Genomic DNA, 24,556 nt, shown 5'->3' on the forward strand with positions numbered 1-24,556 from the left:
ACAATAAACACTTCCATTTACATTCAAACTTGGGCTATTTCTTATTAACATATTGGTAATGGTTGAGTCATACTTGAAAACAACATTAACATTTAGTAGTTTGAGGCGACCGAACTAACGGGACAAATTCATTACGATAGGGCAGAGTCAAAATATTCTTAAGTGTAGGAATTTGCCTGGTTTGAGAGGAATGAAAGGATGTTTTAACCCTTTTAAAACAACGATCAACAAACACAGAAGGGTACCCAAGTTTTTGTGCAATGGAACGAATGTGTTTCAATTCATCATCAATAAATGCAGTCACAAATACGCAGACATCTTAAGAACATAGCAGAAAAAACTGACATTTTGGTAGACTCCAGGTGATTCGATAAAAAGTGTATGAAACTGTCTATCTGTGTGGGCTTTCTGTATACCTTAAATTTGTAGTTTTGGCCATTTCTCATGATAAGCATATCAAGGAATGGAAGGGATCCATTTATTTCTCTTTCAAGTTTGAATGTGATACTTGGGACAAATCATTAAGCTTGTCTAAAAATTCCATGGTATAGATATGTAGATGATGATGTTCTTTGTCTTTGGCCTAGAAACAGTGTATATTGGAATACCTCTGTCCATAATTATATTGTCTGAATATTAACTCCATAAATACAGGCTAGGGTTGCCTCTGAAGATGTCTTGAATAAATCGAAAGCTAAAACGCTTTGTGTGAAAATTCTTGCCCGTGTAAAAAAAACAGATATATATATATATATATATATATATATATATATATATATATATATATATATATATATATATATATATATATATATATATATATATATATATATATATATATATATATATATATATATATGAACAAAACTGCTATAAATCTTTGTTTTGGTTACTTGGTCTACCTACGCTTGTTTTTCCTGATTGACTTATGATATTATCTTGCCAGCGAAAGTCTTCTCCATTTCTAACTGTGAAGAGTAACTCTTTCGTAAGGTGCTTAATGGTCAGCCATGTTCGTGTAGAGTGTTCATCCGTAAACTTTGCGAGCATGCTGCACGTCATGGCAAAATAATGTAAATAAATGACCATGAATATCAGCTATTTTTCACCTGGTGCTTATACCTAAGGATCCCGAGGAGTCTACATGTGAAGGTAATGTCAAGTACAAATAATTAATGAGCTTTAACACACTTTTTTCTGTATGTGCGAGTGCTAAGAAACCCACCAGCGTTATTACATGAAGTGTAAATATGTACTATACAATCAAGTTCAACCATATACAGTATAACAACACCAATCTAAGTGACAGTAATAAGGACACCGAACATTTAACTCAACACCAGCGTGGCCACAGCACCCATTACACAGCAGAGAACCACGAGTAACTCTCCAAGACGCACCAAGGTCAGTGATGATATGCAAATCGATTTTATTCCTATCAGTATCCAATTAAGTATATCATTGTTCCACAGTAAAATGAAGATCCCCTTTCCCCTCCTCTGGTTTAGCTCAATAGAGGCAATTCCTTTGTCCTGTTTTGTAAGCTCGTGGGCGGAATTGGTAGCATGTTTTACAGGTCACCGTTTCAGTGTCCCTGTGTCTCTTCACTTTTATAGCTCCTGTACGAGAAAAGTGATGTGTGTGTGTGTGGACATAAAACACACTGACTTACTCTACAAGCTACTCCTCTGTTATTCCTTATCCGGTGCTTATTTAGAGAAATAAAACTCCTAAAACAATTCTCCTTTGTAATTATGAAACACGACCCAGAACACCAGGTAGTCGTTCTGAAGCAACGTGATCCAGCCACCACACCAGGCCACCTTCATCCCTCTGCAAATCCTAATTAAACATTACAGTGAAAAAGCTTATGAGTTGAACACACACACACACACACACACACACACACACACACACACACACACACACACACACACACACACACACACACACAGTGAACCAGCTGAATCTCCCTTCAACTTTGTGTTAAGTCTATTCTATTCAAGTATTTATTGAATGCAAAAACAACATCAGGAGATCTTCTATCCATAAATATAATGAGAGAGATATCAACCTTTTGTCTGCAAAGATTTATTCGTGAATGTATTGAAAGAAAAAATAATCAGGCAAGTTTACACGACTTAAGAATCTACTGGGGAAAACTGACAAATCTATTCCGATCTAAGGCTTTAAAAACAAACAAAAACAAGTAAATCTGGTCTAATCACGTGTCTATTGTATAAAAAAAGACGCACAAGTCTATTCTACTCAATAATGTAACTATTCTATTCAAGAATCTAATGGAATGAAAAACAGGTAAGTCTTTTGCACTTCCACAATCTACTGCAGAAAACAAACAATAGCGCTCAATCTATTGTTGGCAACGCAAGTCTGGCAAACAACCTCAGAGGCCAATGGTGAAATGGGTTTTTATAGGGAAATTCCAGCAGATTGGATATTGCTAAAGGATTTCCCCTGAAAGGTAGGGCATAAACCCACTATACTCGGTGAGCAAATCAGAAGGGGACGTAGATAGCCACTTGAGAAAATGAGGCTTATTGAACAAGGCTTTATAATGTGGTTCCAACTCTGCCTCCCTATCTTTATTCTCCCTAATTCTGTCCTCTCTTCCTACCTCTATTCTCCCTACTTTCATCATCCCCTCCTCTATCCTTAGCCCTCTATTCACCGCCTCTATCCACCCTACCACTACCAAAAGTCCTATGGAACAGGGAAATATGTCCGAGTCTTGTTATTCCACCATGCCCGAGTCGACCTCAGAGCACACAGCTGCTCATATACAAGATAAGTAGAGGGAACAAGCCTCACACTCCCTACTTTTGAGGAGAGAGACACTGAGTGAGCAAGGAGACAACAATACTGAACCTGGCGAAGATTCTGATGCAATGGAGGTACTTTAACGAGTCCAGTCCAGGAAGATGAAGAAGATATAACGAGCAGGAAGAAGCACAAACAGTTATTTCCCTTTCATCAGCCCCAAGAAAGCATGGCTAGACTTCCCGACACCATGGCAGCCTACAACAAATATGAGTGGTTGAAGCAGGCGGGAGAAATCCCTAAGGAGCTGACTTCTGGTTCATTGTTCACACACAGGGATATGTTCTATTGATGAACGATCCACAAATCCCAGAACTCCCCAAAACTGACCTCGCAGGGATAACTATGCAACATCCATGCTTGTATTCGAGCAAGACTGCAATCGTAATCATATGACTCGACTCTTTCCAAGACCCTCGAATACTCGAATAGAATGAAAACATTTAAGGAAGAAGCGACTCACTGGATTGGCTCTGAGGACCCACCCAAGACTATAACAGTCTCTGGTGCTTGTCGTCGTCTGACAGTGGACATATCAGCCTCCCACCCAGAGATGTTGCAAATGTCAACGCTGACATCATGTGGCCCGAGAATGCAGCTTCATGTTACCGTGGTGCGACTTCTGTTCACGACGAAATGTGGACAGGTGAACAGTAATAAAATCACTCAGGTGAAACTGTTCCCAAACAAGTGCATCAACTATGTGACAGATGGAGTCACTGCAATGCATTTCGACTGCCCAAAATTTACCTCCGCCCCCCCCCCCTCCCAGTGTTCAAACCCACCACCCAAGCGGATCTTTAGAAACCCAGCCCACCATTTTTCAATAACCAATGCAGGCTGCCAACACCAGGCCTATATGGAGCAACACAGACGCACTACACCAACAAGAAACTACCAACACACTTACTGAACACACGAGTAATGCCATATATGGCACAACAAAAATTTTGACCAATTCCCAGGTTGCTCATCTGACTAACTTTCTGCTTCATTTACACACAATTGCAGGGTCTCAATAGTTTCTTTTACTTTGACAATACAACATATACTGTATATCGTTTCTCACTCTTGATCTGTTTTTTAATTTTTGTATTTATTTGTGGTTATTATTATTATTATTATTATTATTATTATTATTATTATTATTATTATTATTATTATTATTATTATTATTATTATTATTATTATTATTATTATTATTATTATTATTATTATTAACCCCCATGTGGGTCAGTGACCTGTGCCCGGGTTGGCTAATGCCCGTAAAGGAAGTACATAAGTAACCACTGCAACAATATAGAGGAGCTCATCACTCGATAAAGCAGCTAAAGAAGAATAGCAAAGAAAGGCGAGACCTTGAATTGACAGTACGAGAAGTGGAAAATTAACCATCAAGAATTCTTATCCATTCAGTGAATCAGTGTAAAACAGTGATACTGGAGTGATTAACAGTGCATAGTTCATCTGGCGCCATAACTATTCTTATGTGAGACCTTACTCACTTGAAGACTTTCTATCTAAAAATAATAGATTATAAATTTATAAATAAAACACAGTACTGTACTTACAATAGTTAAAACTATATTGAAAATATTGTAAAGCTATCCTATATTTTCTGGAGACGGCCAGCCCCATTGATATACTTAAATGCTCACCCTTTGGAAATAACACGTCTGCTCCAAGAACCAAGGATAGGCGGTAGTAACCATCCCCTCCCTGAGTCCTGGACAGTTGCCGCCTCCTTAGATCCCTCAGACTAGGACTCTCGATCACCAAGTGTTTAATATACTGTATAGTCAAGGGGACCAGGCAGTCTTTGCTCCTGGGTCATCAGGTGGCTGTGTGTTCGCCTCAAGTGCCGAATACGAAGTCTGGCCAAAACTGTCCCCCATCTCCGTGGTATTTGGGCATACGTCCAGGGGCGAATCTCTGTTGTAATCTTCCGGAGCTTTTTGGGGCCAGCAGTGGCATCCCAACAACACTGCCCGACATTATATATCCCTAGGCCACCTTGACCGCCTTCTCATTATCAGACATCTTCACATGTGACAGTACCAAGCACAAACTGACCTGATGGCCACGTCACCCTATTACGGAGGGCCAACCAGTAACTCAAGACCAGAGAGTGGAGTGGGTTAAAAGACTGCTGAGCTTGAAGAGTGGTCGAGCAGTCACTAAATATGGTGAAACTTCTCTCCTCAAAGGCGATAATCACCTTCAAGGACAGGACAATTGCTGACAACTCAGCAGTAAAAATTTAAGTAGATGGAAAGACTAGTACAAGTCCGTTTGCTCCAGAAATACCAGACACAGCATCTGCTCTTGATAGCTAGCCTTCGTCTCAGTGAAGTGCCGACAGAAGTGCTCCTCGGGGAGAGTCTAAGGTGCAATAGCCGAAAATTCACCTTTCACCCCAGTCTATGAGGGAGATGGAGGTTACCCAACACCACGTGAACACCATATCCGAAAGGCCTCGACAACCGTAGACAGTTTACATACAATGGGAAGTAATCCTCTCCTAACACACACGAACTCGCTGGAGAGTTTGAAAACATCTGATTGCAAACCGAGCACTGAGCTATCAGTGACTGGCGTAGCAGTTCCAATGAAATCTTCCCAGCATCAACCAAGAGGCTCAAGGTTGGGTAAGTCATAAAGCCCCAGTGGCCAGATGAATACCAGCAAGGTGGATGGTATATATTGTCTTTATAAAAGCTGATGTGCTGAGGAGCAAACATCGCATCCATAGTCGATTTTTGCACGAACCACTCCCAAGAAGTGAGAGCCAACACCAAGAGGACATCCAGTGCACGGTGACCCGAAGTTTTGGGAGACCTAAGGTGGGGACCCAAGTGAATTTCCGGTCACAAATCAATTCAAGGAATCGCCTCTTGCCCACACACGAAATTCTGTTTTAAGAGAAATAAGTCAGAAATGAATGACCACGGTCTTCGTGGAAGAAAACAAGAAACCACGCTTCTCTGCCCAATGGGATACCCTACTTTACCCTATCTAGCAGCAGCTGAAGGTGGCACTCCACCATAAACATTCTTAATGCAGACAATTATATCGACAGGTCAAATATGTAGAGGCGTTTGAAACACTAAGGAGGTTTACCATTGAAGGGAATGGTAAACAAGGTAGAACTGAGCACATTATCCTGTAGGACACACTCCTCCTTGCACTTCAGAGCAGAGAAAGTGTTCCTTACCCGAACGCGGAAAATCGCGATCAGCAAGTAAGTCACTATTAAGTGAGCCATCCTTTTTCTTAACCCTAACTCATGAAGATTCTTAAGAATCCCATGCCTCCAAGCCATTGTATACGCCTTCTCGAGATGGAAAAAATAGTTAATGATTCAGGTTGGTAGCAAAGGCCTTACAAATCAATAACTCTCGCAGAATCAAGGCATCACAAGTGTAATGCATCCTCTGGAAGCTACAATGGGATTGGAAAATAAACTCTCCGTGCTCCAGGAACCAAACTAACTTCACGTTGACCGTCTTGCAGTTTACACGGACATGAAGTCGAAGGTGATCCAGGGTATCAGAGTGATCCTTCTCTGGTTTAAGAAACGGTAACACCGTTGCCACTTTCCTGACAGACGAGAGGACACCCTCTGGCCACATTCTATTGAATATATCAAGCACGACGGCATAAGTTTCATCAGAGATAGGGCGAATCATTGCATATTGAACAAGCAGAGGGAGTACCTTCTACCCTGCGAGAGACAGTTGCAAATGCCTCTGCTATCTCATTGACCACAACACATATTGGTTGGTGTCTCCAGCCACCTTCAAGACTGGTGTAAATTTCCCAGCAATTTTGCAGACTTTTCCATACTTATGATGAAGGGGTTTTTGAATGTCATTGCCGACGACATCAAGCTTAAGTCTGCCGAAACTCGACCAGGTAATGGTCCCATCTGTGCCGATGGCACCTAGTACATGCAATTCTCACAGTCATCTGTTCTTTTGAGCAGTCCGGAGACCACCATGACATGGGTCGTCTGGAGAACGATTCGGCAGTTCATGGAATTGTATGACAACAGCTGCAACCACAGATGGAAGCTCTTCTACAGCAACCGATATCTTGTATAGGTCCTTAAAACTGGTCCAATCTGCCTTGTCCAAGCACCACCTAAATGCACGAGAACAAGGTGGACCTCGAGCTGAACGAAGAATGAGCGAGAAGTCCAGTGTGTTTGAAGAGCCTATAGACAAGTCGATTATCGCGAATGAACAGGTCTGCATGCGGATATGAATGTCACCAGTATTTATATCTCCAAAGTCTTCTTCCCCCATCCTGGTAACAAGGTCACCCCTCGGGTCGGACGAGATGCCCCCCCCCCCCATTCAGTGGCAATTACAATGAACAGACTGTGAATCTCTTCACCAGGTAGAGTTGGACAGTAGCAACCTGTACAGTAAAAGAGACTGACTCTGAAACTTTGTAAAGGGAACTCTCAGGAGAATATACACCGCACGCCCGCCACTTTGCCCCCCCCACCCCCAATCAGGACTATGCAGGGAGTGCAAGCCGGAGTAACTCTGTGTGGGAGAACTACAGCTTCCTCTACCACTGTCTCCTGTAGCCAAATGCATGCTGGGGAGAACTGGGCAAAAAGAAGCTGTACCTCCTCCCAGTTAGTCCCCAGGCCTCTGTAGTTCCACTGTAGAAGAGCTGCTAATACTGTTACGTAGAGGTGCATTTAGAACTTTTACCCTTACTTAGGAAGTCTGGAATGTTGATCAGGACCCTCGCTATCCGGGATTCTTCTATTTCCTGGGCCAGGAGGTGCCCAAGTTTAGGAGGCTGCCTCTCCACAGGAAAAGCCTCCCTTTGAACTCTCTAATGGGACCTGTGAGAAGGAGTCAGAATAGTAGTCTGGGACCACAGTCGGATTCCCTCGGGTGTTTACTTTGGCTGTAGCATCTTTTGACACCACAACATCTGTCGTAGTAATGTGGAGTCCCGGTGGTGCAGGATTCTTCAACACTTCATTGTCCATTCTACCTCCAGGAAGGACGAGACTTTTAAGGTTGGCAATGAAGTTGTAAGGGCAGCACCCCAAAGCCGTTGAAGTGGCATTGCCTGTCGAGGCCAGCACAGGCCCGCCTTAGGAGGATGCACTGTCCTCAGATGGTGCTAGGAGGGTCTTCAGTGAGGCCGAGGGCTGAGCCTTTAGTTGCAGGTTCTTATCAAGAAAATCCCCACTGCGGTTAAGCTTTCACACACACACACACACACACACATAACACACACACATACACACAACTCTCACCTCACACACAGAACACACATACATACACACATACATACCCCTTCTCCACGCACACAAGGAAATGCTCGACTCATTCCCCAAGTGCCTCTCCCCGACCCATCCTCACCACCGGGATATCAACATTAACAAAAGTGACAATTTCGTTTCGGAAAGAAGTGGGATCAGTGTTGAACAGTAATGAACAGTGTTTAAGCCAGTGAATTCAGCACTAGACACTACCAGCAAGAGCAGTGACCCACCAGTGAGATAAGCACCCCTGAGAACTGACCACGATCTTCTGACAAGGCGGTGTTAATCAGTCCACCATGGGAACAACATTGGGTCGGCTATACACCTGACTACCAGATAACACAACACCACGCAGCAGGTTGAGGTACTGTGACACTGTCATGGTCACATTGATGGCTAGTCTGTTTTAACTCTGTTGATTCTTATTATACTACACGCCCGCAAAACATGAATGGGTAGCTGGTTAGCTATCCCTAAGAAGAAACGCGTTTCTCCCTCTCTCGCTTTACAATAAGGATCCCTCCGTAAGCCCCGCCTTTGTGAAGACAGTTGTCAATACGTTTTTATTCCACTTTCTCCTGGCAAGCTCAATCTTGAATTAGTTTATGTGAATCAACTTCAATAATTCGCCAGACCTTTGTTAACTGAGGCCATCTTTGAATGTGTAACAGTTGGTTTGTTTGTGATTTTTGTCATTGCGTGAGATAGCTACGTCTGGCAACTCAGGGTTATATAACCCCGTGCGAGGAGGAGCTCGGTCTCCCGTGATGACCTCTCCCGTTGTTGCCCAGGTATGTAGCTGTGTTCCCCTGCCGATATAGCCATTCAGTTTGATTTAGTCAATTTTGTGAGTATCAGTGTTCATGTTGTAACAGTGGAATTGTCATTCACCCAGGGTGAGAAGTAATATAAAGTAAATGTCGTCTGACGTTGCCAGATGGGAGATTGTTTGTGATAGTCATCAGCCTCCCTCCCGTGACGACCTCTCCCGTTGTTCCCCAGATTCACCAACGGGATACGAACATCATCAAGTATGTGGGCCCTTAGAACACCCACCGGCCGCCTGGAGCCGGTGGATACCTAACAGTTAGCTGTAGTGGCCGATGTCGATGATTCGACATGATTAAAACTGCAAGTCTGCCTCACGGGGCTGGACCCCAGACTGTCACCAGATGTCCGACAACAACCGACCAACAGCGGTCGTCAGTTGTTGAGTGTTCTACTCTGGGACATGTCTTGTAGTTATATGGTCCACAGTGTTTGTTGTATTTGATTGGGGATAATTAACTGGAAAAAATTATCCCATGTTGGGTAGTGAACCCATGTGTAAATTGTGGGTTCCAGTAATAACGTGTTTGGTGTTGTGAGTGCAAGGTTGTGTGTTGTAAGAGTACAGTATCTGAATAAATTGCAGTTGAGTAAAGCCGAGGAGTTGCACCTTGGAGTTGTATGTTAACGATATCTTTTTCCCTACTTTGATTTCATATTAATAAACCTTTTCTTAGAGTATATTAGGGGGTATTAATTTTCCCGCAGTAGTTCACCTTTATTTCCGTCCAAGTGACCCCGATATCAGAATTACAAGACTCACGTGCTGGCCCTCGCCATGATACCAAAGAACTGAGGTTATGTATGAAGGTTCCAAGTGTTCCCTGAAGAAGGCAGTGATGGGTAGGGAAACACCGGGTAACACTGAAGTCCATTTATTAACGGATACGAGAAATACAAGTAGTGACTAGCGTGTGCCATGCACGACCCACGGAGTCAGACTGAGGCTGCATTGCCATATGGCAGCCTCGAGGCAATGTTGCCACATAACACGTGTAGTGTTGCCACGTAATTACATATATAAATGCTACTCGGCACAGTAGCTTATATACAAGGTTGCTACTCTGCACAGTAGCTTAGATACATAACCTACAATGTAGTAACCATTCAACTGAAGTAAGTAGAAAGAACAATTGAAGGAAGTAAGACTAGAGAAGTATGAGTAAGAAAAGCGGGGCAGCTTGAGTTGAGAGATTTTACCCCCCCCTTACATTACTGCGGGAAAATGAATACCCCTAATATACCCTAAGAAAAGGTTTATTAATATGAAATCAAAGTAGGGAGAAAGATATCATTAACATACAACTCCAAGGTGCAACACCTCGGCTTTACTCAACTGCAATATATTCAGATACTGTACTCTTGCCACACACAACCTTGCTGGTGTTACATTACAATACAGTTACCAGGACCAATTCCTTTGCCTTACTCGCATTACATATACACACATGACAACTCTTTGGCTTTACTCACATGCCATTCCAAATGGGTACACTGCCTTCTCCCACATTACTGGTGATACATTACATTAACAGTTACCAGGATCAACTCCATGGCTTTACTCAGTTAGTCCCAAGTGGACAACTTTACTTCTCACACATCTTATTGGTGGTACATGGCATTACATCCAGTTATAAGACACTTACATATGATACCTTCACAGACTGTTCTTAGTACATATGAGATGTACTCACAACACACAACACGTTATTACTGGAACCCACAACTTACACATGGGTTCACTACCCAACATGGGATAATTATTTCCAGTTAATTATCCCCAATCAAATACAACAAACACTGTGGACCATATAACTACAAGGCATGTCCCAGAGTAGAACACTCAACAACTGACGACCACTGTTGGTCGGTTGTAGTTGGACACGTGGTGACAGTCTAGGGTCCAGCCCCACGAGGCAGACTTGCAGTTTTAATCATGTCGAATCATCGACATCGGGCACTACAGCTAACTGTTAGTTATCCACTTGCTCCAGGCGGCTGGTGGGTGTTCTAAGGGCCCACACACTTGATGATGTTTGTAACCCATTGGTGAATCTGGGGAACAACGGGAGAGGTTGTCAAGGGAGGGAGGCTGATGACAATCACAAACAATCTCTCGTCTGGCAATGTCAGACGAAATTTACTTTATATTACTTCTCACCCTGGGTGAATGACAATTCCACTGTTACAACATGAACACTGATACTCGCAAAATTTACTAAATCAAACTGAATTGGCAATATCTGCAGGGGAACACAGCTACATACCTGGGGAACAACGGAAGAGGTCGTCACGGGAGACCGAGCTCCTCCTCGCTCGGGGTTATATACCCCTGAGTTGCCAGATGTGGCTATGTCACGCAATTACAAAAATCACAAACAAACCAACTGTTACACATTCATAAATGACCCTCAGTTGACAAAGGTCTGGCGAATTACTAAAGTTGATTCACATAAATTAATTCAAGATTGAGCTTGCCAAGAGAAAGTGGAATAAAAACGTATTGACAACTGTCTTCACAAAGGTGGGGCTTACGGAGGGATCCTTATTGTAAAACGAGAGAGGGAAAAACGCGTTTCTTCTTAGGGATAGCTAACCAGCTACCCATTCATGTTTTGCGGGCGTGTAGCATAATAAGATTCAACAGAGTTAAAACAGACTAGCCATCATTGTGACCATGACAAAGCTCCCCCTTTCCCAATGATTCTTATTATGCGGTAGCATTCGCTAAACATGTACAGTAATTACACAGATTCTTTAAATAACGTTTACCTTTCATCATGGTGTCACACTATATATGCTCATTGCAACACATCAGGAAAATTACAGGCATCTGGCACAAAAAGGCATACAAAACAAGAACACAATGGGTACATACATGGGATAAATGGTAGTAAAAAAAACCAATATTATCACTGACAACATTGAATAGGGAAACAAAATACAGGTAATTATACATACTTAGGAGAAATATGTAATGATACAGAAAAACATAAAAATTCGGTTACATACATAACATAAAAAATTTTGTTACAAAATACACACTCTGGAGATACAGATTCTCATATAAAAAATAATTTCAAAGAGGAGATTGATCAAATGCTTACTCCACAGCACTGAGATTTAACTTAGACTTCTCAAGCAAGGACATAGATGAACGGACCCCATCCAGCCGAAGGAATGATTTGTTTGACTTTATTCCAAAAAGTCATGTCACACTCGCGAGTCGTAGCATACTTCGAGGGACCCCGAACGAGCGGTGATATTCCCAAGAATACGATTCAAAACGAAACGGTATTTTCTTATGGCATTTGCCATTTAGCAGAAATCAGCGCCATGCTTAACCGTGGCTGACCCCAGCTAAAAGTCAGAAACTCTACTACTATACTCAACAGCAAGCCTAGCTAGGACTTAACCCACAAAACTTGAGAACTCACAACTGATATCTTTACTCAACTGGTAACAGATACCCACCAGATGATTGCATAACAGCCAATCCATCTTCCAATCTCTATGTCTTTACTGCAACTTGACAATCCCTCTCCGGAAAAAAATCAAAAGAAAAAAATTCACAAACACCTACATACTCACAAACATTCCCATTGCACCACATTCCACAACTCACATGGACAAACAACATACTCACTTACCACAACTTAATGATGCAAAGCAACAACACATTCTCTCACTTACCAGTTGTACTTCTAAATTGCAACACAAATATGCAAAACATCACTCTTCACCATGCACATTAAAACCAATGCATTCCAGGCAAAGGTCTACAACCCTTCAAAGATATCTCGGCAACACTGATGCAAGAGAGGCATTCCTTACTCTTCTTCCCTTCTACACCTCCCTGTCCATCAGGCCACTCACCAGATGAAGCAACTGGTGGTGAGACCTGGGTGTCATTCCTGTGAATGAACACGTCTCCACCCACATACTTCTCAACTCTACCCATCAACTCACTGGACACAGGTTCTGAGCTGACTGCCCTGAACTGCTCCCTTGTGACGGCCATCATGCCTGAAGGTCACAACAACTCACTGTAACTACACAACACGGGCACAGTGCACACCTTCAAATACAATCGGATTACTGCCTAACTGACCTTCTAATACCCAAAAAACACTAGAAATACTATTCAGAATTACTGCATAAATACTGCTCAAATTATTACTCGCTCCCCTAGTGATAATACTGGACATGTGAACTTTTACTTCAGGGCTTCACTGAACAATACACAAGGAAAACATCACTGTACTCTTCTGTTACTTTTCAAGACTCACTGTGCAAACTCAAGGTAATGATACTTACTATTGACAATCTCTGCATGGTGCAACACTGTATGAACTCTTCCGGAATTCCACTGTACTCTCGAAAATCAACTAACTTTAAAGAGAACCATAGACATTTCCATTACTGCGAGTCTTGCCCCCCAAAAAAATAATTGATACCACTGTAATACTTTACGAGACTGTCCCCTTGGTACTCAACAAGTATTCACTGTCTTTTCAATTGCAATGATTTTAACACTTATCACTTCACAATGTACTCTGTTGTACTCACAATTGGGAGTCCTTTCATTACATGTATTTTCCCACAAACAATTTTCAAAGATTGGGTTCTTTCACACATGTCCATATCACCAGAGAGTCCTCAACCCATCAATGCAATTCCTGAAATTATACATGTATTAGATCTCAAATAAACATGAAACACTCTTACGGACCATGCCTGTAGGTCTACACTTCTAGAAACTAATGCCCTTGGCATTAAAATCATAAACTAGTAGAAACAACACAATATTCTCGGAAATATAACACAACTCGCGTTATACAAATAAACTCACTTGTTTAAAACTGACGTCAACTGAGAACTAAAACACTAACAATTGAAACCAAAACAATACATCCAAAATATGTCACAATTACAAATAACACTGAGTTACATAACCTTAGTACAATTATGGCCTTCCGGTGACACTCGGAAATGAACACTGCCCACAACACTCTTAACACAGATGTTCACCGCTCGCTCATTGTCTGTAAATATCAAAGTATTAACTCCAGTGATCACAACCGTTGCTCTGGTACCAGTGTAGAAGGCACCCAAAAAAATGTTACCTTCGTATACAACCAACACCTTCCTGAGATTTCACAAAAGACTAAAAAAATACAAGTTACATAGCTAACCTTTGTTTCTCAGACACTTTTCAATAGTCTGAACATTTCCTGTTTCCACACTTTACTGTACACTATACTTTAAATAAAGCTTTCTAATTTCCTTGAAGCACTTTCTAACCTAACTTCAAGTAAAGTATTTACCTTGAACTGTTTTCAACTTCTCCGTAAAACCACAATTTTTTTTTGCACAGAATTACATACTACACTGTACACTGGAAAAATTACGGAACAAAATTATTAGCAATCTGAAATATTCATTAGTTACAGTGAAATGGTTAGGTTCCTGTACAGAGAAATGGTTAATACAAATCACACTTGAAAAAAAAATACCCACAGTATCACATTTATTCCTCCTGACCTGATACCATGTAAATTACATCCCACCACGTCACCAAAGAACTGAGGTTATGTAGTAACCATTGAACTGAAGTAAGTAGAAAGAACAATTGAAGGAACTAAGACTAGAGAAGTCTGAGTAAGACAAGGGGGGCAGATTGAGTTGAGAGATTTTACCCCCCCCCCCTTACAACACCACCCCACACCACCTGGTTTCTCCAAGACTACGTGAGTTCCTTCATATCAACACCCGAGGACGAATTACTGCACCACGTGAACACCACACCACCTGGTGTCTCCATGACCACGTGAGGTTCTTCAGGTCAACTCCCGAGTTTGAGTTACTATACCACGTGAACACCACACCAACTGGTGTCTCCATGACCATGTGAGGTCCTCGTATCAACATCCGAGGACGAATTACTGCACCACGTGAACACCTCACGACCCGGTGTCTCCATGAGACATTGAGGTCCTTCATATTAAAACCTATGGACGAGTTACTGCACCACGTGAACACCACACCACTTGGTGTCTCCATGACCACGTGAGGTCCTTCATATCAACACCTACAGACGAGTTACTGCACCACGTGAACCCCACACCACCGGTGTCTCCATGACCACGTGAGGTCCTTCAAATTAAAACCTATGGACGAGTTACTGCACCACGTGAACACCACACCACTTGGTGTCTCCATGACCACGTGAGGTTCTTCATATCAACTCCCGAGGATGAGTTACTGCACCACGTGAACACCAAACCACCCGGTGTCTCCATGACCACGTGAGACACATGAGACCACAAAGACAGGGAAGGTAGGAAGGGGGAGGGGTCGCACTCTTCGTCAAGGATACATTAAAATGTTGTATTAATAATTCAATAAAGGGTAAAATAGGAACCGAGTCTGTGTGGGTAGAAATCACGGAAGGAAGAGAAAAACTAATTATGGGAGTGATTTACAGGCCCCCAAGTCTTAGCAAAGAAGCAGCTCAGCTCATATGGCAGGAAATGAGAAGGGCAGCAAAATATAACAACCTATGCATTATGGGGGATTTCAACTTCAGAAATATTGACTGGGACAACATTGTAGGCGACTATGAATCTGAAGACTTCCTAGACGCAGTACAGGACAATTTTTTGAAACAACTAATTACAGAACCTACTAGAGGTGACAATATATTAGACCTAGTATTAACAAATAAAGAAAATATTATCAGAGATATCACAGTAGGGGAAGAACTAGGAAACAGTGATCACAGAGAAATCAGGTTCACCCTAAATTGGGAAACTTTCGGTTGGAAGATTATCAGGGGTTAAGAAGGTACCTAGGTGAGGTCACCTGGGAACAGTCACGTCAGTCCCCAGTAGGAAGGGGTGAGGTCATAGATGACACAACAATTGATCATGACTATAATATATTCACTAGTATACTACATAAAGCACAAGAACAAAATATACCATACAAAAAAATTAGGTCAAATAAGAATGAGCCAAGGTGGATGACCAGAAAACTTAAACATGACATAGGACTAAAGAAAGGAATATATAAGAAATTAAAGGGAGGGGAGGAGCAGCTCAGAAATAGGTATAATGAACTATCTAGGAATGTTAAGAAAAATGTAAGGAAAGCAAAGAAGAGAGACTATGAAATCAAATAGCAAAAGAATCAAGGCGAATCCCAAGGGATTTTTCCAGGTATATAGGACAAGGTTAAGGACAAGTTGGGCCTTTAAAGTCAGGAGGAAGTGATAAATGGCAGTGTAAGAAATAAGCCAAAACATTGAACAGCACTTCTTATCAGTTTTCACAGAAGAAATTTGCGATGAAATTCCAGAGGTGGAACTGATATTTAAGGGAAAAGGAAAGAAATTAAAGAATATCACTATCAGAAAAGAGGATGTTCTTAAGAAGATAAATAAACTAAAAAAACAAAATCCCCAGGGCGGATGAAATTTTCCCTCGAGTCTTGAAAGAGTGTAGGGAACAGATTAGCGGACCCCTCGTAAACTTATTTACAAAATCATTAGACACTGGAGTTGTGCCAGACTTGTGGAAACAGGCAAATGTAGTACCCATATTCAAAAAGGGAGACAGAGCATCAGCGTCAAATTACCGGCCGATCAGTTTGACGTCAGTAGTGGGAAAATTTCTTGAATCAATTATAGCAGATAGCATCCGATCGCATCTAGAGAAAAGCAAATTAATCTACGACTCTCAACATGGGTTTACAAAGGGAAAATCTTGTCTAACAAATCTGCTAACGTTTTTTAGGAAAGTCTTCGAAATAGTAGATAATGACGAAAATTACGATGTTATTGACTTAAACTTTAGCAAAGCATTTGACAGAGTACCGCATCAGAGGCTTCTGAGAAAAATTAAGGCTCATGGTATCGAGGGGAAAGTTTTAAATTGGATAAAATCATGGCTCACCGATAGAACGCAGAGGGTCAGCGTAGATGGTGTTAAATCTGAGTGGGGCCGTGTAACCAGTGGGGTTCCCCAGGGGTCAGTACTAGGCCCACTCTTGTTCATAATCTACATAAACGATCTAGATACTGGGATCAGCAGTGACATAAGCAAGTTTGCGGATGACACCAAAATAGGGCGGCAAATTAATTCAGGGCAGGATGCAAATGCATTACAGGAGGATCTAAATAAACTGCAGGGGTGGTCTGAAAAATGGCAAATGAAATTCAACACCAGCAAGTGCAGCGTACTTAATATTGGAAGAACAAATACTTATAATGTATACAGCCTTAACAACATCAACCTAGAGAAGTCGACTTGTGAAAGAGACCTAGGGGTACTTGTAAGCCCGGACCTACGGCCTAGAAAACAGTGCGTTAATGGTCGAAATAAGGCAAACAGAGTATTGGGTTTTATATCTAGAAGTGGAAGTAATAAGAGTGCAGAGGTCTTATTGCAACTACATCTTGCACTAGTCAGGCCGCACCTCGATTATGCGGTTCAGTTCTGGTGCCCCTATTATAGAATGGATATAAATTCACTAGAGTCGGTGCAGCGAAAAATGACAAAAATGATTCCGGGACTTAGAAACCTTCCATATCAGGATAGGTTAAAGAAACTTAACTTGCATTCCCTAGAAAGACGAAGAGTGCGGGGAGATATGATAGAAGTATTTAAGTGGGTGAAAAGGAATCAATAAAGGGGATATAGATAAAGTTCTTATAATATCCGAGCAGGATAGGACTCGGAGCAACGGATTCAAGTTGGATAAGTTTAGGTTTAGGAGGGAGATAGGAAGAAACTGGTTCACAAATAGGGTGGTGGACGAGTGGAACAAGCTTAGCAACTTTGTAGTAAGTGCGGGAACTCTGGAAAGTTTCAAAAGGAGGCTAGATAGATTCATGGATGATAGAGAGTGGTAGTAACTCTCGACAGGAGCTGCCATGCACAGGCCAACCGGCCTATTGCAGACTCCTTATTTTCTTATGTTCTTATATCAACACCTATGGGCGAGTTAATGCACCACGTGAGCACCACATCACCCGGTATCTTTATGTCCTCGTGAGGTCCTTCATGTCAACATCGACGGATGAGTTGCTGCACCATGTGGCCTACGTGACCTCACACAGTATGGCAAGAGACCAGCCCGGGCCATCAACGGGTGAGTGTAGGAGTGAGCACTGGATCCACTTCCTTTTCACCCTCATAACTTTGGCCATGTGCTACATTTTCAAAGCATCCAAAATGTCTGTCTCTGTACGATGAACAAAGATGGCACGTAAACCACGCCAAGACTTTAGTTAAATGTCTCACTTCAGGTGCAAGAGACAGGTGACTAAGAAGCAGAGTTTTCATTATTTTTACTCGTTTACTCACACTTGTGGAAAACCTTCCACAAAGACTCCCATCGGGTTGATTTTGCATCTTTGGTTCCCACACCCGCAGCCACTATCTCGTCATATACCTTAAGCATGTCAAGGTCCATGAATTAATTTCCACCTTCTGAGCGGAGCACACTATATAATTATATCGAAGAGGGATGGAATACCCCCGGCATTATTTTAATCTTTGCCACAGACCCTCTTAACAGTACCCCTTGACGGGGCTACTGCTTTGTTGGGAGCGGGCTTGTCGTTTCCAGAAGGGTTCGCCGAGTCAGTTAACCAGAAGTGAAAGACTCAAAGGCACGGTCAGTCGCCAAACGAGTTGATTTTTATAGTTTGCAACCATAAAATATTAATTAAATGATAGAGGACCCCAGAGATCATGTACCTACACCAAACAGGAGACGAACAGAGGCGAGCCCAGAATACCAAGAGCTCACTGCGAAGGAGAACCCCATGATTCAAGAGTTTGCCCTTGATGGTGCAAAGACCCCAACCCTTAACGTCCCCCAAGGCGGCCCCTCTGGTAGGTGGGGGCTGATGGCCCGTACCGAGGTCAAGACTTAATATGAGGAAAAGTAGGAATGCTCACTCTCAGAGATAGATTAATTGAAATCAACCTCATGATAATTCTGCAGCTTTTCCGTGGAGATCCAGAAAAACATTGTACTCATGAAATTGCTAGACTATAAGAGTCATAAAACTGGTAAATCTAAATGGATCCAAACTACAGCTACACCTATGAGGATGTTTGGATTAGACAACCTGTACAAAGCTGAAAAAATATAGTTTCCTGTCAACAGACAGTCCCCTTCGACATCACGGCAATCACACATCCGCCCAAAAGAATAAGTACATACAATTATTATCTTCATCACACCGCCAAATTCAAAACTCTTCAACATATTCCTAATGAACAGACTGAAAAGAACATCACATACTCTATCTACACTGATTGCTCTCTAAACATCGTCTGTAGTAGGGCTGGACAGGAAGTGTAATCATTGTGACTCATCCTAACAGTAATACAATAAAGAAGGAGTTAGAATCAATAACTGGGCTTCCACTCTACAAAATTAAATATTTGCCATCATCACGGCCCTGAAACTTTTTGGTCACTCCCTCAGACAGTCTCCTCATCAGTGACTCCTTAAGGCGATATCACACTAAAAATATTTCTGGTAACTCATTATCGGCATTTTAATTTCAGAATAATTGACAGAATCGCTGTAACACCATCCGAAGCCACACTGTTGCTTATTTTATCACCATCACAGTTCAAAACAATCAAGATGGACGCCAGAAACCAAGTGATGTTTGCTGCTATGAAAGTATTATTATGCACTATGAGTCCAAGGAGACACAGAAAGCGTTTGTGGGTCCGACCATAATTGACAGGCTCTCAGCCATTTTTGCGCATGAGGCCCTCAAGTTGGTTTTAGTGTTGAGAGTATTTGTGTGGTCCCACAGATTACGGTGTGTCTGCACTAGTTCTACTAGGGAGCTTATACTGCAGCTGTATGCATTTGGGGAGAATGCTAATTCGATCAGTCACAGGACTAGCCCTGGCGGGTTAGTCCTATATATTAACCACTAGGTCTAACAATTGGAACCCTAAAACCTGTAATCAATAAAGAACTTGCTGGTGAATTTGAGGCAAGCATGAAAAGACGCATCAAATTAAACTTGAATTTGGAGATTACCGCTAGACTAAGGTTAGGATAAGGGTGAACAAAACTGAATGCAAAGTGTGCGGCCCAACTTACGGACACACATTAAAACTACGTCCTATACTGTGAGAAAATATAACCCTTTATGAACAGATGAAATGGCATAGAACTGTATTTCTGATGGAAAGATAATTAATATACAAGACTGTATCCACATTTCCCACCCAGTAGATAAGTAAAGTCCTATGTACACAACTAAACAAAGACTGTACAGAAAATACTCTAACATTTAGTACCACATATCCTGACGACTGAGGTCTGTTAAACACCCTTTGTGGCCTCTGCTCTGTAATCCTTTTTGCACTACCACTCACAGTATGAGTATGGGTGCACAATATACTAGCCGCTGTCTGCGACAAATTTAGAAGAAAAAAAAATTACGTCTGTCCTCCCCACCACCCCCGAATCCAGGAAAAAAAGGTCTAGAAAAAAAAGTTAAAGAAAAAATAAGGCACGGAAAAACCTAACCTAACTTAACCTAACCTGCGTGCAGTGCCATCATATATATATATATATATATATATATATATATATATATATATATATGTATATATATATATATATATATATATATATATATATATATATATATATATATATATATATATATATATATTGTGTTGTCAATGTGTACAAGTCATGTGACTTTTTTTCCTGTGGACTTTATTTCCGTTCACCCCCACCCCCCGCCTCCCCACCTCTACCTCATTTAGTCTTCCTAAACGCTCTCCACTCTCCCTTTCTCCTCCACTTCCCTCACCCTATAATTCCCATTCCACATACCTCCTAGGTCTCTTCGCTCTCCTTGGGACCAAACTGTGTGCTTCCTCTCTTCATTCTTCCTCTCGTCACTCTTCTTCACTTCACGACATCCATACCAACTATACAGTATATAGTCTTCATAACTTTCCAATACCTGAAAAAAATCGATATTACCAAACTTAACATGATTTTCTTTTTCACCAAAATCACAGATCGGTTAAGCTTTTCTAACACAATCACAGTTCGGTTAAGCTTTTCTCACAATCAGTTAAGCTTTTCTCACACAATCACAGTTATGTTAATCTTTTCTAACACAATCACAGTTCGGTTAAGCTTTTCTCACAATCAGTTAAGCTTTTCTCACACAATCACAGTTATGTTAATCTTTTCTCACACAATCACAGTTTGATAAGCAACCGGTCTTGGAACAAGCGGTAGCAGAACTGAGAGCCTGACATGTCAACAAAGAAGCCAACGAACGCTGGCGTGCGCTACCCTAAACAAGGCAGTACGGTAGTTTGCTCTGGACAGTGTTGTTGGGATAGATATATTGTTACTGTGAGCATAACTTAGATCGTGTTTCCATTATAATAAGCGAAAGAAAATTAATATGAAAATTATATATATATATATATATATATATATATATATATATATATATATATATATATATATATATATATATATATATATATATATATACATAACAATTAGTAGAAGGCTTAACCCAGTTACAACCTAATAGGAGATAATACATCAGGAAATTTGATGATGTGGCTCAGTTTGTTTCACTCGTTGTGTAACGTTATAGACTAAAAACTTAGTTACATTCTGAATAATATTTTGCTTTTAAAAATATAAATGCTTCGGGTCTTAGTTTCAGAGGGTCATCAACAATTTAATTATTTAAGTATTGTGTGATCACAAAAGCACAAATTTATTCAGAAATATAATCATTGTTTATGTAGCTGTTTTGTGGCGGAGCATTTACCTCGTAAGTGAAGGGTCCTGGGTCCGATTTCTGAATGGGATGAAGAAATGAGCTACCCCCTCTTACGCTGGCTCCTACACACTCAGCTGCATAATGAATACACTATCGAGCACGACTGTTGACGGTAGAACGTCCCTCGGGTGGACCGGCAAGGAGAAGAGGTAACCCATTAGCAGCTGAAAGGTAAGAATCAGATCAGCGTCAGCCCGGCTACTCTTGGTACGCAAAGCTGCTGATCATACACATTAGACGATTCTCAAAATTTAGGTAGAATAGATACACAAAAACGTATTTATATGATATATTATACAATAAAAAATTAGTGAAGTGTAAAGGAAAATTCCATAATATATGGTAAAAAGATCGAACCATACAATTACAAAATATTTATATACTATACTCTGTCTAATACAAGAAAAATGATGAAATCTTCTTATTTTAATTAACAGCTACACAACTACACAGTTGAGCAATAAATGGATGCAATGAATGTGTTGTCATTAAGCCATAAATATACAAAATTGAACAAAACAACAGATTAATACTTCAAAATCATCCAATTATCATAGTTTGTCTAAACCAGTTATAGACGCTCCTCCGTCAGAGTTGTTCTCCTCCCCCCTTACTATTTAATCGCCAGAGCATTCCTTAATCAATCACCAGACAAGAAACACCTTAAGATCACACACATGTTAACACTACTTAAAGATTGAATGGGCCACGAGGATAAACCGCAACAAAAAGGCGGTTGTTAGGTTATGTACTTATAATCTATTGCGAGTGTGAAGAGATACATAGGACACGAGTATAAAATAAGGGCCATCATCTATTACTCTTTTTAAACAAGAAAACCTAAGATAATATAGTGAAAAAAACATACATCCATTCTTCCCCTCATACAAACTTCTCCCCCAAGTCGTCCGTTCCCACTCTCCACCCCACGTGATTTAACGTACAGTAAGGCGCAAGGGTTAGGCTGTGTAATGTATGATTACTTTTGACAGCAACTGTACATAAGTGGTAAAGTTATATTTTTGGTTATCCGGGAATCTAAGGAATATAACAACTGCAATCAACAGTGTAGAGTGACAGCCCCATGTGTATGAAAGTCATAGGAAGAAAATATCAGAATTGTCTAAACTACGGATTCCAATAGTCATATTCCTAAGATTCCCCAGATGACCGAAACTAAAATAATACCACATAAGTCGCACAAATTAAACACTTTTGAACACACCTGCCTACGTGGGAGAAAGAATAAGGACTTAGATTTCTTGCCCGTCAAACTATCCTAGGTAAAGAGTCAAACCTTGCCAACAATGAGCACTAGACGAGTGGAGAGCGAATGTCTTGGCTTCGCAGTCACCGGTCCGGGGCACAGGCTCTACCACAGGAGTCAATAAACCACCCAAGCTAAATTAATATATACATAGAAAAATAAGACAAGTTACCAAAATTGTATGATCAGATTATTTCATCACATTGTACTATGAATCTACTAAGGCAAAGCTGGAGGCTAACATTAAAAAGGGGTATAATGCAAGGTGTACGGATTCTCAGCTGAACTCCGTGTTGATGAAACGAGCAAACAAGCTGATGAACTATCCTTGTGCGACCTGCAAACCAGACAGAGGTATATGTTACAATTTCTTCCAGCACCTACCTCAAAATACTATATAATCACGATAAAGCAATAAACGTACAAAGGACAATGCTATAATTCATAAAAGGATTAACACATGACATGACAGTTGGAATTAAACATTACAAGAGCTAGATAGCAAACATAAAAACCAAGAGAATAAGTCCAAGAAAGATAATTATGAAATCGGGAAAAACCATGAACCCGTGACACAAGGGTTGAATAGAAAATTACAACAACAATAATTGCGGTAGCTATGCGGTTGAGTTGGGCTTCATCCAGGAGGGTGTACACTGTTAAGTGATGAGTTCAAGGCTGTACGGGTTGGAGGCCGTATCCGGAAATCACTGCACGGTAATGAAGGTAAGTTTTCGATACTCTGTTGTCATTCACTGATCTCACTCAAACAAATTTTAATTGTAGCCACCAACTCGTTGATTTGAGTAACGTGTTCTTTTTGCTTTTAATTACTGACGATAGAATTGTAATGATCCAGAACGAGAGAGAGAGAGAGAGAGAGAGAGAGAGAGAGAGGTTCTGGTCTTCACAGTGTTGGTGTTAGCTCTTGATTGAGAAGTTAAGATTCCCAGATGAAAAGTCCATCTTTTACATCCCACCGTCCCACGACCACTACTACTCCTACTACTACTACTGCTTTTTTTTAATAATGGCCTCCAGCCTCCCCCAATAGCCACGCTTTTGCCGCCATTTTATTACCTTAAAATTAAATAACTTAATACAAAAGTAGCTACCCTAGCTGTGTTGAGTTAGTTGAGCCGCAGATCTATGCGGCATTCAGTGACTGTTGCCTCATAGTCAATATCTGCGACTGTTGTCGGCTTTGGGGCCAAAGATCTCGTTCCCCTGAGGCAGAGCAATGCAGACCTAAGGAGAGAGAAGGACAGTAAAGATATCAGCCAGGCTGTAATGTAACTTCTGGGCTGCTGCTTCCGTTCAGATAACACCTACTTTGCTGTCACTCGATACAATGAAATTGTCATGGGTTGCGTTAGGCTTACCCACGCAACCAACTCCAAAGTTTGTTTTACTAGTAACTAGAGATAAGGCACCAGGCGAGGCATAACTAGGACAT

At 41.2% G+C, this 24,556-nt stretch overlaps 1 long non-coding RNA gene across 1 annotated transcript; it reads right to left on the bottom strand.

The window, feature by feature from the left end:
* Nucleotides 1-11,440: 11,440 nt before the first annotated feature.
* On the bottom strand, nt 11,441-21,991 carry LOC121875715. The gene is made up of 3 exons (XR_006090650.1): nt 21,822-21,991; nt 20,852-20,984; nt 11,441-14,007 (listed from the first exon to the last, which is right to left on the bottom strand). It is a non-coding gene; the product is annotated as an uncharacterized LOC121875715 (long non-coding RNA).
* Between the last annotated feature and the right edge of the window lie 2,565 nt (nt 21,992-24,556).

The sequence above is a fragment of the Homarus americanus genome, unplaced genomic scaffold (assembly GCF_018991925.1).
Source record: "Homarus americanus isolate GMGI-L3 unplaced genomic scaffold, GMGI_Hamer_2.0 scaffold22250, whole genome shotgun sequence".
Lineage (NCBI taxonomy): Eukaryota > Metazoa > Arthropoda > Malacostraca > Decapoda > Nephropidae > Homarus > Homarus americanus.